The sequence below is a fragment of the Alligator mississippiensis genome, chromosome 2, assembly GCF_030867095.1.
Source record: "Alligator mississippiensis isolate rAllMis1 chromosome 2, rAllMis1, whole genome shotgun sequence".
Taxonomy (NCBI): domain Eukaryota; kingdom Metazoa; phylum Chordata; order Crocodylia; family Alligatoridae; genus Alligator; species Alligator mississippiensis.
This window is the reverse complement of record NC_081825.1, coordinates 226047290-226061394: the sequence shown is the minus strand read 5'-3', so window position 1 is coordinate 226061394 and position 14105 is coordinate 226047290. Positions and strand designations below refer to the sequence as shown.

At 48.9% G+C, this 14105-nt stretch overlaps 1 protein-coding gene across 3 annotated transcripts in view; it reads right to left on the bottom strand.

Annotated features, from left to right (window-relative positions):
* Nucleotides 1-14105, bottom strand: part of LOC102576723 (transmembrane protein 263) — a 313136-nt gene that overhangs the window by 193145 nt on the left and 105886 nt on the right. The gene's annotated exons all lie outside the window — the stretch shown is intronic.

Sequence of the window (14105 nt, the reverse complement as noted above, 5' to 3'; positions counted from 1 at the left end):
TAGGCCAGTTGCCATTGACCTGCGTCCCCTAAAATCCGAAGTTGACGCTTATTGAGTCCAGAACGCTGTAGGAGAAATCCAAACATGTATCACCTTTCTGGTGTTCTCTGTGGCAATGATGGAAGATCGGATTCACGGTGTCTTGTGCCTTGAATCTCGGTCGGGTGTCGACGGTCCCGATCAACAGATAATCTTGGCTCCATCAGGATACGCAGTTGTGACAACTGACGAAGGAGAGGCCAATTAGTCATGCTTAAACTCCATGGACATGAGTTCCAGCCATGAGACTATAGCCTCGTCAGACTCCATTTCAGATTCTTTGTATAGCTGTTGTAATTCCGTCCAAGCAAGAATGCGACTGGTGACAGCATCTTGTGCATCAGTCACTGGGCTGATCGTTGTTACAGGACAAGCTGCTCTTTCGGGAGTCGATGTTGCTGTTACTGCTTCGGGCAGGAGGGGCGGATGCACTCCTCTGCTTGACTCTCTCTTTCGTCGGCAGGAAGGCGTGGTTGGCAGAGACGTCGCTGCGTCGCTAGCTGGGGTTGCCGGAGACGACGCTGCGTCGATGGGCGGAGTCGCTGACCGAAATCTCGTGGGTTCCTCCGAAGCTCCACCCTTCTTTTCTGGTTCTTCCACGCGGTCTCCCTCTTGCTCGGCGCCATCTTGGGCTGGCGTTTCAGGATCCCTTCTTTCAGCCGCTTCTTTGACCGCCTGAACAGCCATACGCAGCTGGGCCTTTAAACTTAAATTCTTGTTCATTAAATCAGCAATTGTACGGAACGTTGCACTTAACTCTCCCCCCCTGTCATACCGCGGAGCCACCCTCTCATCTGCGGTGCATTCCTCCGTCTCCAGATCTTCGCGGAGCTCGGATGGAAGCTCGCGACCCCTTAATCTTGACGCCATGAGGGGAGGGAACCGGCCAATCGGCACCGGCTCTTCACTCTCCCAAGCATATCGTTATGCTCGCGACCCCTTCAAGTCAGCCGGCCCTGACAATCTTCACCCCAGGGTACTCAAGGAGCTGGTGAGCATCATAGCCCAGCCTCTAGCGCGGATCTTTGAAAACTCTTGGTGCTCTGGTGTAGTGCCCGAAGACTGGAAGAAGGCCAATGTGGTGCCTATCTTCAAGAAAGGGAGGAAAGGGGATCTGGCTAACTATAGGCCTATCAGCCTGACTTCTATCCCGGGGAAGATCTTAGAAAAGTTTATCAAGGAGGCCATCCTTAATGGACTGGCCGACGCCAACATCTTAAGGGATAGCCAGCACGGGTTTGTTGCGGGTAGGTCTTGCTTGACCAATCTCATTTCCTTCTACGACCAGGTGACCTATCTCCTGGACAAGGGAGATGAGATTGATGTCATATATCCTGACTTCAAAAAAGCCTTCGATCTGGTGTCCCATGATCGTCTCTTGGAGAAACTGGCCAATTGTCGCCTTGGGTCCTCCACGATCCACTGGCTGGAAAATTGGCTCCGGGGTCGGACCCAGAGGGTAGTAATTGATGGAAGTCACTCATCGTGGTGTCCTGTGACCAGTGGGGTCCCCCAGGGCTCTGTCCTTGGACCCATACTGTTCAACATCTTCATTAATGATGTGGACACTGGAGTCAGAAGCGGACTGGCCAAGTTCGCAGATGACACCAAACTTTGGGGCAAAGTATCCACACCAGAAGACAGGCGGATGATCCAGGCTGACCTGGACAGGCTCAGCAAGTGGGCGGATGAGAATCTGATGCTGTTCAATGCCGATAAATGCAAGGTTCTCCACCTTGGGAAGAAAAACCCGCAGCATCCTTATAGGCTCGGCAGTGCTATGTTGGCTAGCACTATGCAAGAAAGAGACTTGGGGGTCATCATTGACCACAAGATGAACATGAGCCTGCAGTGCGATGCTGTGGCTAGTAAAGCGACCAAAATGCTGGCTTGCATCCATAGATGCTTCTCAAGCAAATCCCAGGACGTCATTCTCCCCCTGTACTCAGCCTTAGTGAGGCCGCAGCTGGAGTACTGCATCCAGTTTTGGGCTCCACAATCCAAAAGGATGTGGAGAAGCTTGAGAGAGTCCAGAGAAGAGCCACGTGCATGATCAGAGGTCAGGGAAGCAGACCCTACGATGACAGGCTGAGAGCCTTGGGGCTCTTTAGCCTGGAAAAGCGCAGGCTCAGGGGTGATCTGATGCCACCTACAAGTTTATCAGGGGTGACCACCAGTATCTGGGGGAACGTTTGTTCACCAGAGCGCCCCAAGGGATGACGAGGTCGAATGGTCACAAACTACTACAAGATCATTTCAGGCTGGACATAAGGAAGAATTTCTTTACTGTCCGAGCCCCCAAGGTCTGGAACAGCCTGCCACCGGAGGTTGTTCAAGCGCCTTCATTGAACACCTTCAAGATGAAACTGGATGCTTATCTTGCTGGGATCCTATGACCCCAGCTGACTTCCTGCCCTTTGGGCGGGGGGCTGGACTCGATGATCTTCCGAGGTCCCTTCCAGCCCTAATGTCTATGAAAATCTATGAAAATCGTAGGCATCGGGCACACTCCCGGGTGAGGGTTGGGTTCACTGAGCCCGCCGGGTTGACTCTGGCAAGGGACACAGTATCGAGGGGCCTGAACAGGACCCGCTCATCACTCATTATACACCCGAACGCCGCAGGGAGCAAATACAATTCTCTCTCTCTTGGGGCTCCGTCTTCAGAGGCTCCCTCTTCTCCCTTCAGCGAAAGGCGTCCGCTGACAAATCTCTCACCCGTTCCGCCCGCCTGGTGGTAAGCGATATGCGCCTCCAGCTCCTCAAAACTTTTCACTTGGCGTTTTTCACCGCGCCAAGGGCAGTTCTTAACTAATTCTAGCTCTAGCATGTTTTCTCCTGATCCCATCCTCATCGCCATGTGCAGGCCGGAAGCAATCCGGGCCCTTTTTCACGCCGCGCGGGCTGTGGCCAGCAGCTCGGGCACGCTGGGTCGGAGAAAACAGGCAACACGCTAGAATTAGGCATGGACTCGTAATGGTTGATTCAAGATTGTTTACTTACACCAAAGATGGTCGCAGTGTAGGCTGGACAGTTTCCCAGGCACAGCTCCGCTTAAATCCTCGTTTGAGGACTCAGACAACACTCGGATCTCTCCCACGGAGTTGTCAAGGCTCCGTGGATCCTTTTGCGTGAAGGGAAGAGGGATACGTCGAGGATTGCGCTCGGTGATGGGGAGAGGCTAGAGGCTGATCAGACCCCTGTTGCCTGCTTGAAATGCGCTGGGTCCAATAGGATCCGCAGCGCTTAGAGATCTTCGCACAGTGTGAAGTCTCCTCCTCCTGGTGTTCGTGGAGTCCTCCAACTTGGGCGGAAACCACTCAAGCTTTTTATACGGCTAGCAAGCCAATCACCAGCCGCCACGTGTGAACAACCTAACGCAAGCCAATAATGGGGCTCAAATTATAATATAAATGGCGGGAACTCTTTGCAAAGCGCATCTCTGTGCTGCAAAGAAGAAATGCACACTGCAAAGAAAGCTACAAATTGGTGGGAAAATAATTCAGTGGTGCCAAAGCGCACACAAAACAAAAATCACACCCTTGGGTTGTGACAGGTATCATCAGCAAATTTAAACAGGCTGCTTTTTACCCTGTCGTCCAAGTCACTAATAAAGAAATTGAACAGTGTGGGACCAAGGACCAAGCCCTGGGGGACTCCACTGCCCACTTCCCTCCAGGTCGAAAAAGACCCGTCCACCACTACCCTCTGAGTATGACCCTTCAGCCAATTTGCAATCCATCTGACTGTGTAGGCATCAATGCCACAGTCACCTAGTTTTTTCATGAGAATGGGGTGGGAGATAGTGTCAAAGGACTTGTTGAAGTCCAGAAAGACTACATCCACTGCGACACCTGCATCCAATGCTTTTGTGACCTGATCATAGAAGGCAATTATTATTCTTAATGATCTTTTCCAAATATTATTCTTAATAATCTTTTCTGAAGGACAGAGGTGAGACTGACTGGGCTATAATTACTTGGATCCTCCTTCCTCCCCTTCTTGAAAATAGGGACCACATTGGCCCTTTTCCAGTCCTCTGGGACCTGACCTGAGCACCACAAGTGCTCAAACAGCTGTGCCAGCAGTTCTGCTATGACACCAGCCAATTCCTTCAGTACTCTCGGATGCACCTCATCCAGGCCTGCTGACTTAAACACATCCAGTTCATCCAAGTGACTCTGCAACAAATCAGCATCAACAGTTGGTAGGAGGTGTCCCTCTGATGCCCATCTAAGAACCCATTAGCAGACTTATCTTGACCCTTGTTCACGAATAGAAGCAAAAAACTCATTGAATTACTCAGCCTTTTCCCCCCTGTCTGTGACTAATTGTAGGAGTCCTGTGCTGCCCTGCACCTTCCTTTTACTCCCTACATACCTAAAAAAAAAGACTTTTTGTTGTCTTTAATTTGTATTGCCAGCCTCAGCTCCGTAGTTGATTTGGTCTTTCTGACTACCGCCCTGCAAGTGCGGGCCAAGTAGGTATACTCCTTGGTAGCTTCTCCCTGCTTCTACTTCCTATATGCCTCCTTTTTTGCCCTTAGGCTTCTCTGGATTTCTCTGTTTAGCCAAGGAAGTTTTTTGGCCCCTTTCCCCCCTTTCTCTCACAATGGTATTGTCTCCCTCTGTGCCCGAAGGATCGCTTCCTTTAGAAATGGCCACCCTTCCTGGACTCCCATCCAGCCAATACTCCTATCCTGCAGTGCATCATTGACTAAACTGCTAAGAACACTGAAGTTAGCCTTCCTAAAGTGAAGCACTTCTACCCTACCAGTTATCTTTCCCACCCTACACCATATGGTGAATTCAGTTGATTGGTGGTCACTGTCCCCAAGGTGACCATGAATCTACAGCTTCCATACCAGGTCCTCCTCCATAGCCAACACCAAGTCCAGTAAGGCATTCTCCCTAATGGGACCATATATCTCCTGCATTAAGTAAAGGTCCTGTACGCAGGTTAAGAACCTATGTGAACAGTTGGATTTAGCTGACTGCTTCTCCCAGCAGATGTCAGAGTAGTTTAGGTCCCCTGTGACAACCATGTCCCTAGACCGTATGGCCTCTGAGGGCTGCCTCAAGAATTGCAAGTCTAGCTCATCCTCTTTCATAGATTCATAGATGTTAGGGTCGGAAGGGACCTCAATAGATCATCGAGTCCGACCCCCTGCATAGGCAGGAAAGAGTGCTGGGTTAAGATGACTCCACCTAGATGCATATCCAACCTCCTCTTGAAGACCCCCAGGGTAAGGGAGAGCACCACCTCCCTTGGGAGCCCGTTCCAGACCTTGGACACTCTAACTGTGAAGAAGTTCTTCCTAATGTCCAGTCTAAATCTGCTCTCTGCTAGCTTGTGGACATTATTTCTTGTAACCCCCAGGGGCGCCTTGGTGAATAAAACCTCACCAATTCCCTTCTGTGCCCCCGTGATGAACTTATAGGCAACCACAAGGTCGCCTCTCAACCTTCTCTTGAGGAGGCTGAAGAGGTCCGGGTGCCCCTGTCTCTCTTCATAGGGCTTGGTCTGCAAGCCCTTAACTATACGAGTGGCCCTTCTCTGGACCCTCTCCAGGTTATCCGCATCACTCTTGAAGTGCGGTGCCCAGAACTGCACACAGTACTCCAACTGCGGTCTGACCAGCGCCCGATAGAGGGGAAGTATCACCTCTTTGGATCTATTCGTCATGCATTTGCTGATGCACGATAAAGTGCCATTGGCTTTTCTGATGGCTTCGTCACACTGCCGACTCATGTTCATCTTGGAGTCCACTAGGACTCCAAGATCCCTTTCCGCTTCCGTGGCACCCAGTAGGTCATTTCCTAGGCAGTAGGTGTGCTGGACATTTTTCCTCCCTAGGTGCAGCACTTTGCATTTCTCCTTGTTGAACTGCATTCTGTTGTGATCTGCCCACTTGTCCAACTTGTCCAGGTCTGCTTGCAGCTGTTCCCTGCCCTCCGGCGTGTCCATTTCTCCCCATAGCTTTGTGTCATCCGCAAACTTGGAGAGAGTACATTTCACTCCCTCGTCCAAGTCGCTGAAGACATTAAAGAGTATCGGTCCAAGGACCGAGCCCTGCGGGACCCCACTGCCCACACCCTTCCAGGTCAAAACCAACCCATCCACCATGACTCTCTGGGTGCGACCCTCTAGCCAATTCGCCACCCGTTGGACTGTGTAGTCGTCCAAGTCACAGCCTTTTAACTTGTGCACCAGTATGGGGTGGGATACCGTATCGAAGGCCTTCCTGAAGTCTAAGTATACGACATCCACCCCTCCTCCTGTGTCCAGGCGTTTCGTAACCTGGTCATAAAAAGAGACTAGATTAGTCAGGCACGATCTGCCTGCTATGAACCCGTGCTGGTTTCCCCTCAGCATAGTTTGTCCTGCCAGGCTCTCGCATATGTGAGCCTTGATAATTTTTTCAAAGACTTTGCCAAGGATGGAGGTGAGACTGACTGGCCTATACTTGCCTGGGTCCTCCTTCCCCCCCTTCTTGAAAATGGGGACCACATTGGCCCTTTTCCAGTCCTCCGGGATTTGACCCATGCACCACGAGCGTTCAAATATTCCCGCCAGTGGCTGTGCAATGTCGGCCAGTGCCTTCAGTACCCTCGGATGGAGCTCATCCGGGCCTGCTGACGTAAAGGCATCCAGTTCTTCCAAGTGACTCTGCACCATCTCAGGGTCTACGCATGGTAGTCTGGCGCCTTGCTGCTGCCTCTCTACAACCCCAGTGAGAGACTTGTCATGCCCCTCTCTTAGCAACACTGAGGCAAAGGACTTGTTGAGTTCAGCCTTGTCCCCGCTGTCCGTCACCAATTGCTTCTGCCCATTTAGCAGGGGTCCTGTTCCTCCCTGGGCCTTCCTTTTACTCCCTATATATCTAAAGAACAGTTTCTTGTTGTCCTTTACTTGGGATGCCATCCTCAGCTCCATGGTAGCTTTGGCCCGTCTGACTGCCTCCCTACAAGTGCGAGCAGAGGAGGTATACTCATCTTTGGTGATCTCTCCCTGTTTCCACTTTTTATGTGCTCCCCTTTTGGCCCTTAGGCTGCCCTGGATTTCTCTGGTCAGCCAAGGAAGCCTCTTGGCCCCTTTCCCTCTTTTTCCTCGCATCGGGATCGTCTCCCTTTGTGCCCGAAGGATCATTTCCTTAAGGCACAGCCACCCTTCTTGGGCTCCCATCACTTCAAAACTCCTACTCTGCAGTGCATCCTTGACTAATCGCCTGAGTTCATTGAAATCAGTTTTCCTAAAGTCTAGCACTGTCACCCTACTAGTTACCTTACCCACTCGATGTCTTATGAAGAATTCTATTATTAGGTGATCACTGTCCCCCAGATGGCTACCGATCTGTAGGTCCCCCACCATGTCATCCCCCGTTGCCAATACCAGATCCAGTAAGGCATTCCCTCTAGTGGGACCGTGTACCTCCTGTGTCAGGTGGAGGTCCTGTACACAGGTTAGAAACCTGCGTGAACAGTGGGACTTTGCTGTCTGCGTCTCCCAGCAGATGTCTGGGTAGTTTAGGTCCCCCATGACTACCACCTCCTTAGCTTTTATGGGTCTCCGAGAGCTGCCTCAGGAGCCCCAAATCTAGCTCTTCCCCTTGGTGTGGGGGTCTGTAGCAGACCCCTACCACCAAATCCCTTTCTCCTTGCCCCCCATCTAGCCTAACCCACAATCCTTCTACTTCCTCATCCTTCGATTCCATCTTGATGAGGGTCGATGTATATTGCTCATTGACATAGAGTGCAACCCCTCCCCCTTTCTTCCCCACCCTGTCCTTTCTGTACAGCCTATAACCCTCAATATGTACCGCTCAGTCGTGGGACGAATCTCACCAGGTTTCTGTTAGCCCTACTAAGTCATAGGCATTTTCTGCAAGCAGGAGCGCTAGTTCATCCTGCTTGTTCCCCAAGCTCTTAGCATTAGTATATTGAATGGAGGTGTGGACCCCTTTGAATGGTAAGTGTGGGTACTCACATACTGTTGATTGATTATAGTCATCTTTTGCGGGCTCCTTAGACAAAGACTTCAGACCACCAGGAGTCTGCAGATGACAGGCTGAAAACCACTGAGCTAGATTGTTCTCAGTGGTGGCAGATGACAGAACAAGCAATGGTCTCAAGTTAAAGCAAAGGAAGTTTAGGTTATATTAGGACAGGAGTGGACAATTATTTTGGCTGGAGGGCCATTTAATGAGTTTTGGTGTCCTCTAGAGCAGCAGTTCTGAACCGGGGTTCCATGGGCCCCCAGCCCAGTGTGGGGAGGAACTGCCTCGGTGTTGTGGGGTTGAGGTGAGTCCCAAGGAAGAAGCAGGTGTGGGCCCTCCCTGCACAGCCCCACAGCCTCCATTTTGTGAGTGGTACTATGGGAAGGCAGGCAAGGCTCTGCACTGCTGCTGCTCAGATGAGTGGAGCCCCAGGGCTCCCTGCTACAGAGCCCTATCCACTGCACCCAGGGCCATGCAGGCAGGGCTGGGAAGCCAGGCAGTTGTTGTGGCACAGGTGGGCCATAGATTTTTTATAGCATGCTGGATGGGGGACCTCAGGAAAAAAAAAAGGTTGAGAACCCCTGCTCTAGAAGGCCATATGGCAGCGCACCTTTGGGTGCCTGCCACTTTAAGGGCTGAAAGCAGGCATCAGCCAGGTGTCTGATTAGGGTGCCCATTTTAAGGTCTGAGTACATAAGCTGGGCCAGCAGAGTGCTACCAAGAGAGGAGGAGGAAACATTAGTCTGAGAAGCTGTACCTGGGAACATCTTGGAGGTAAGGGTGAGACTATGGGGAAGGAGGAGGCCTCAGTGTCCTGGGTATGACAGAAAACTGCATCCTGCTGGGGAAGGAAGGCCTGGTGGGGCTACCCATGGTGGGGTAGCTCCCCAGAAATGCCAGGGTAGGTACCTTCCTCAGTGAAAGGTGAGTATGGGGCATCTCCTAAACCCAGCCCCATATCCCTGGTGGGTTTGAGATTGTGCAGGGGAAGCCCAGGCTCTCAGGAGTCTTGAGGCAGGGCCCAAGCTGGGGTAGGGACCTGGAGCAGCACCCGGGCTCACTGAGAGGTCTGTGGCTGCAGTAGGGAGCTGAGGACGGCTCCAGAAAGAAAAAAGTGGCCCACTGAGGGGCTAAGAGTGAAAAGTGGCCCTGACAAGGAAGCAAAAGTACCTAAGAGAGTGACCCCAGCAGGAGGGGTCTGGGACCACAAGCTCCAGTGGGGAGTGAGGCTCACATGAGACTCCAGAGTTTGGGTCCCAGTGCCAACTAGCTGAGAAACATCTGGAAGGCATGGGACACATGTAAGGGGAGGTTGGAGCATGTTCAGAGGCCCCTGTCAACAGGGTGAGCAATGGCAGCCCCCCACCTTAGTATTAACTTCCATATTTTTATTATCAAAGAGTGGCAGACGAGTCAGGCAGTGGTTAGCCCAGGGACAGGGGGTGGCCCACACCGAGACCCAGCCCTGAGAGATTCTGTTACAGGCCACATCTCTTTCTCTCTCTCCCTGGAACTGCAGTATGCCCCAATCCCCATCCTCTCTCTCTCTTTCTCCCCCTCCCTCCCTGGAGCTGTAGCATGCCCTGATCCTTTCTCTCTTCTCCTCCCTCCTTTCCCCCCTGCCCAGAGCTGTAGCCTGCCCAGTTTCCTCTCCTTCTCCCCCATCCTGAACTGTAGCCCATCCCAATCCTCTCTCTTTTTCCCTCCCCATTCCCCACCCAGAGCTGTAGCAGGGCCTTATCCTCCTGCTCTCTCCCTTTCTCCCTCCCCCTCAGAGATATAGCACATCCTGATCCCCACATGCAAAACCCAGAACCTGCCAGCCTTATCTGTAGCTTAAACCACCACCCACCCAGCACAGTGGAAGCAGCTCCAGTGGGGGGAGGGCATGCTAGCATCACCTGTGGATGTGCCTAGCAGGTTCTAAGTACAGATCAGGGCATCCTCTGTCTCAGCACTGGGCAGAAGCAGTCCCGCTCACTGGCCTGGAACCACATGGCGGCCAGAACTGGAGCTGCCAGAGGGCCAAATCTCACAAGTTGGCAGCTGCTTGCCTGCAGGCTAGATACAATTAACTGGAGGTCTGAATCTGGCCTGTGGGCCATATTTTGCCCACCCTTATATTAGGAAAAACTCTCTCACTAGTAGTATAATAAAGCACTGGAACAGGTTACCCAGAGAGGTTGCGGAATCTCCATCTTCAGAGGTTTTCAAGACCTAGGGAGACAAAGCCTTGGCTGGGATGATATAGTTGGGGATGGTCCTACTATGAGCAGGGGTTGGACTAGATGACCTCCTGAGGTCCTTTCCAACCCACATTTTCTATGAGTCTATGAAAGATAAAGCACTCCACTCTTAAAAAAAACAAACAAACCCCCCAAACAAACAAAACATTCCCAAACAGGTTATCCTGTTGAAGTTTATGCTGATGGACTGGACCATAGATACTATGAAAGCTACTGATCTACAATTTAACATTAACAAATTTATTAAAACATAAATCTATATTTTTAAAAAATGTCTCAAGCATCTTAAGAGGGAGCAAAAAAGACAAACACACAACTGGGAGATGCTGCATTATTAAAGCTATAAATCTATCCAGAGGGAAGAGAAATTGGTTTTTCTTTTAGTGGTAGAGAAAAAGGACTATGAAGATGATACCCCAGTTTTCCATGAGTTTAATATATGATTTAAAAGGTTATTTGACTGAAATTAGCTTGTTTCCTAGGCTGCATCTTTGTGGGACAGGACAGGGGCCAGCAACTTTTCAAGTCATGGGCCAGGTGGCATTTTCAGTACATCAGAGGCTGGGGGGAGAGGGAGAGAAAGGTGGGGGGGGCGCTTTTCCCCTGAACCTCCTCCAGAGCCACACAGTTGGGAGCTGCATCTGCACCACCAGTGTTTCTCCCACTCCTTGCTCCCTGGTTGTGGTGCAAGTACAGCTTCTATCCATAAGGGAGCTAAACTACAGCTAGGGATCTGGAAGCTGCTTCCACACTGCTCTCTGTCTGTCCCCCCTTCCCACAAAAACCATGGCCTTCACATAGCCCCCCTCTGGCTGGAAGTGGCACTTGTGTTGCAGCCTTGGGAAGAAAGAGGGAGGGGGTGGGAAGCAGCAGCAGAACTGCAGGCACAGTTTCCATCTCCCTGGCCCCAGCAGAACTGCTCACTTATCAGCCTCAGCACAGCCATGCATAGTGGTTCTGCAGAGCATAAGAACCCCTGGGATAGAGAGTACTCTAAGACCCAACTCAGAAAATCCTGTAATCAATTCTATCCCTGTTCAGAAAAGCAGATATAAACCCATCCCCTAAATATGAGCTTATGATGAATCAACTTCTTTTAATGAGATTTAAATATGGCCTTAGCCTTACATGTTCTACTAGCTATTCAACTAATTGCCTAAATGATCACCTTTGGAGTGAACCTATAGTTGGAAAGGGTTCAATTACCACTTTGATAGATGAGGTGAAAAATTTAAGCATAATTGTTACTGTAGCAAAGTTTGGGATTACCAGGGAATATACAATGGTCAGCTTCTCCAGAGTTCATTAATTATGAGGAAAGGCACTCAATTATCTGTGCATTCAGAGTGCCTTTGTCCAATTACACCTAATTAATAAGAAATGATCAATCAATCAATCAATCTTATCTCCATGTTGCTCTTCCTGCTCAGATGAGAGAAACTGCAAAAAATGTGCTATACTTTATTCATGTTATTACTTTAATATATTAAAATCATAATCACCCCCAAGGAATTTTCATACTCTTCGGCCTTCAGCTGCAGAGAAACTAAAACCTTTTGTCTTTATTTGCCTTGGAAACAGTTTATATCACTCATTATTTAGCTCCTCTGCTAACTTTGGCTTTGCCATTAGTTTCACTTATACCCCATATCCTGGAAGCAATAGAAGTATCAGCAAGAGAGGCACCCATTTGTTTTAATTCAGGCTGGGGAGTCAGGAAAGTCTGGGTGGTAGAGAATATAAGCTAGACCACTGCAGAATGTCAAGAAGCTTCGTGAACACTGAGGTCAGCACCTTTGCAGGCTAGCCAAACTCTATCTTGTGTGAAACCCATGGACAATGTCGTCACTGCTATGGGGTGGGGGACAAGAGATTAAAATATATTTAATAGAATCAAAGAAAAGTAGGGCTGAAAGGGATCTCAAGTGGTCATTTAGGCCAACCCCTGTTTAAGGCAGGACCATGCTTATCTAAATTATCCTATAAAAGTGTCTGGCTAACCCAGGGGCGGGCAATTATTTTGGGCAGAGGGCCGCTTACTGAGTTTCAGCAAGCCATCAAGGGCCACATGACAGGCAGCCCAGGGCAGATTAATATTAAATTTTCTAAATTTTTTAGGCACCTTGTGGGCTGGATAGAATGGCCTGGCGGGTTGCATCTGGCCCCCGGGTCGCATTTTGCCCACCCCTGGTCTAACCTATTGTTAAGACTACACAAACAATCCTGTTGCAGAATGACCAGTACACTATCCCAGAACCACCAAGAACACACTTATCTGCCACAGGTAAAAGGCTGTGTCAGTACTAGGAATAGGTGGCTTGTTTATATTTCTGTTCTATAAAATGAACTGACATTGATTGGGAAGTTGAATGTAGCCACCACACAGAGGTTAAATTGAGTACAAGACTGTCCACAAAGATCAGAAATACTGACTGTGCCTCCAATGTTAAAAGCCAAATGTTGACATGCTTTTGTCAGACTTTTTCTCCACCTTAAGTCAGTATCAGTGCATACATTGTCATCTCGGAAGGTTTCAGGGAGCTGCTCTAATTCGCCTGTAATTAGGCTTTGCTATAAAGCTTTAATTCTACAATGCATCATTTTTCTTACCAATTGTTGAGGTTACACATATTCCTTATCCCTCATCATCATCATCATCATCATCATCAAAAGTACCCACCCTGCCCTCTTACCTTCTCTTCCCTTTCTCCAACGAGGAGAAAGTAAACAAACAGAATTAATGAAATGTCATAATTTACTAGCTGGTGTGTAGGTTCAAAGTTTTTATCTATCACAATTCTACAGAAAAGAGAGAGAAAACACCCTATCACAATCTGATCCAACTGGTGAAAAACATCAGTACAGACTATACTCAACGGGAAACAAAAACACAAATTCAAAAGGCTCCACAGACCAGCAGCTGTGAACACTGAAATAAGGCATTTAAAGGAAAAGAATCTATTACCACAACTGAATCCTTTATTAGGAACTATGCAACAGATTTACAAAGGTGTTTAGACACCTAAAGATGAGGATAGGCCAAAAAATGTGAGAAGTCTACCTTTCATTGGTTTTCAATGGGACTTTCATGCTTAATTTGCTTACATGAGTGCCTAGATTCCATTACGCACCTCTCTGCATCTTTAAGTGCTTAAATACCTTTGTGCCAAATCCTGTTCTTTGTAATATTTGTATAAATCAGGAATCAATAATATGACTCCACATCTATATTAGAGTACAAGAATATTTTATCATCTGCCATTCAGCCTTCCTTCCCATCACTGTCTTCATACTCATATCCCAGACTCCTAATCTCAGTACATCAATGAGCAGTAGACAAGAAGCTACATTACCATTTACTATGAATCTGAAGAGGGCCTTTTTTTTTTTTTTTTAAATGGGACATTGTTTTCAAGATGGAACATGGGCAATAGGAAGCAAAAAGGAATATAAGCAATTCAAGTATCAAAACCTACTATGAAATACCTACAAAATGACAAAGAATAGTAGGGTAAAAGGGCATGGAAGGAACCTGAAAATCTGATAGACAGGCATCACTCCTGGGACTGAGGAAGTCCAGTGTCAATACCAGTTACATTTGTAACGGTTTCAAAAGCAAGCCTGCAGTGAGCAAGATGAAACTGTTTACTGGCTTCTTTCTGCTGATGAGAGCCAAGGTCTGGACATGTGCTTAGAATAACCACCCAGAATACCAAGTAAAAACTCTCAAAATCCAAATAAAAGCAGTCCTTAGGAAAAGAATTTCACTCCGGGGAAGAATGTTCCAGGGGAATTGCTGGCTTTTGACTTAACTCCCATCCCATG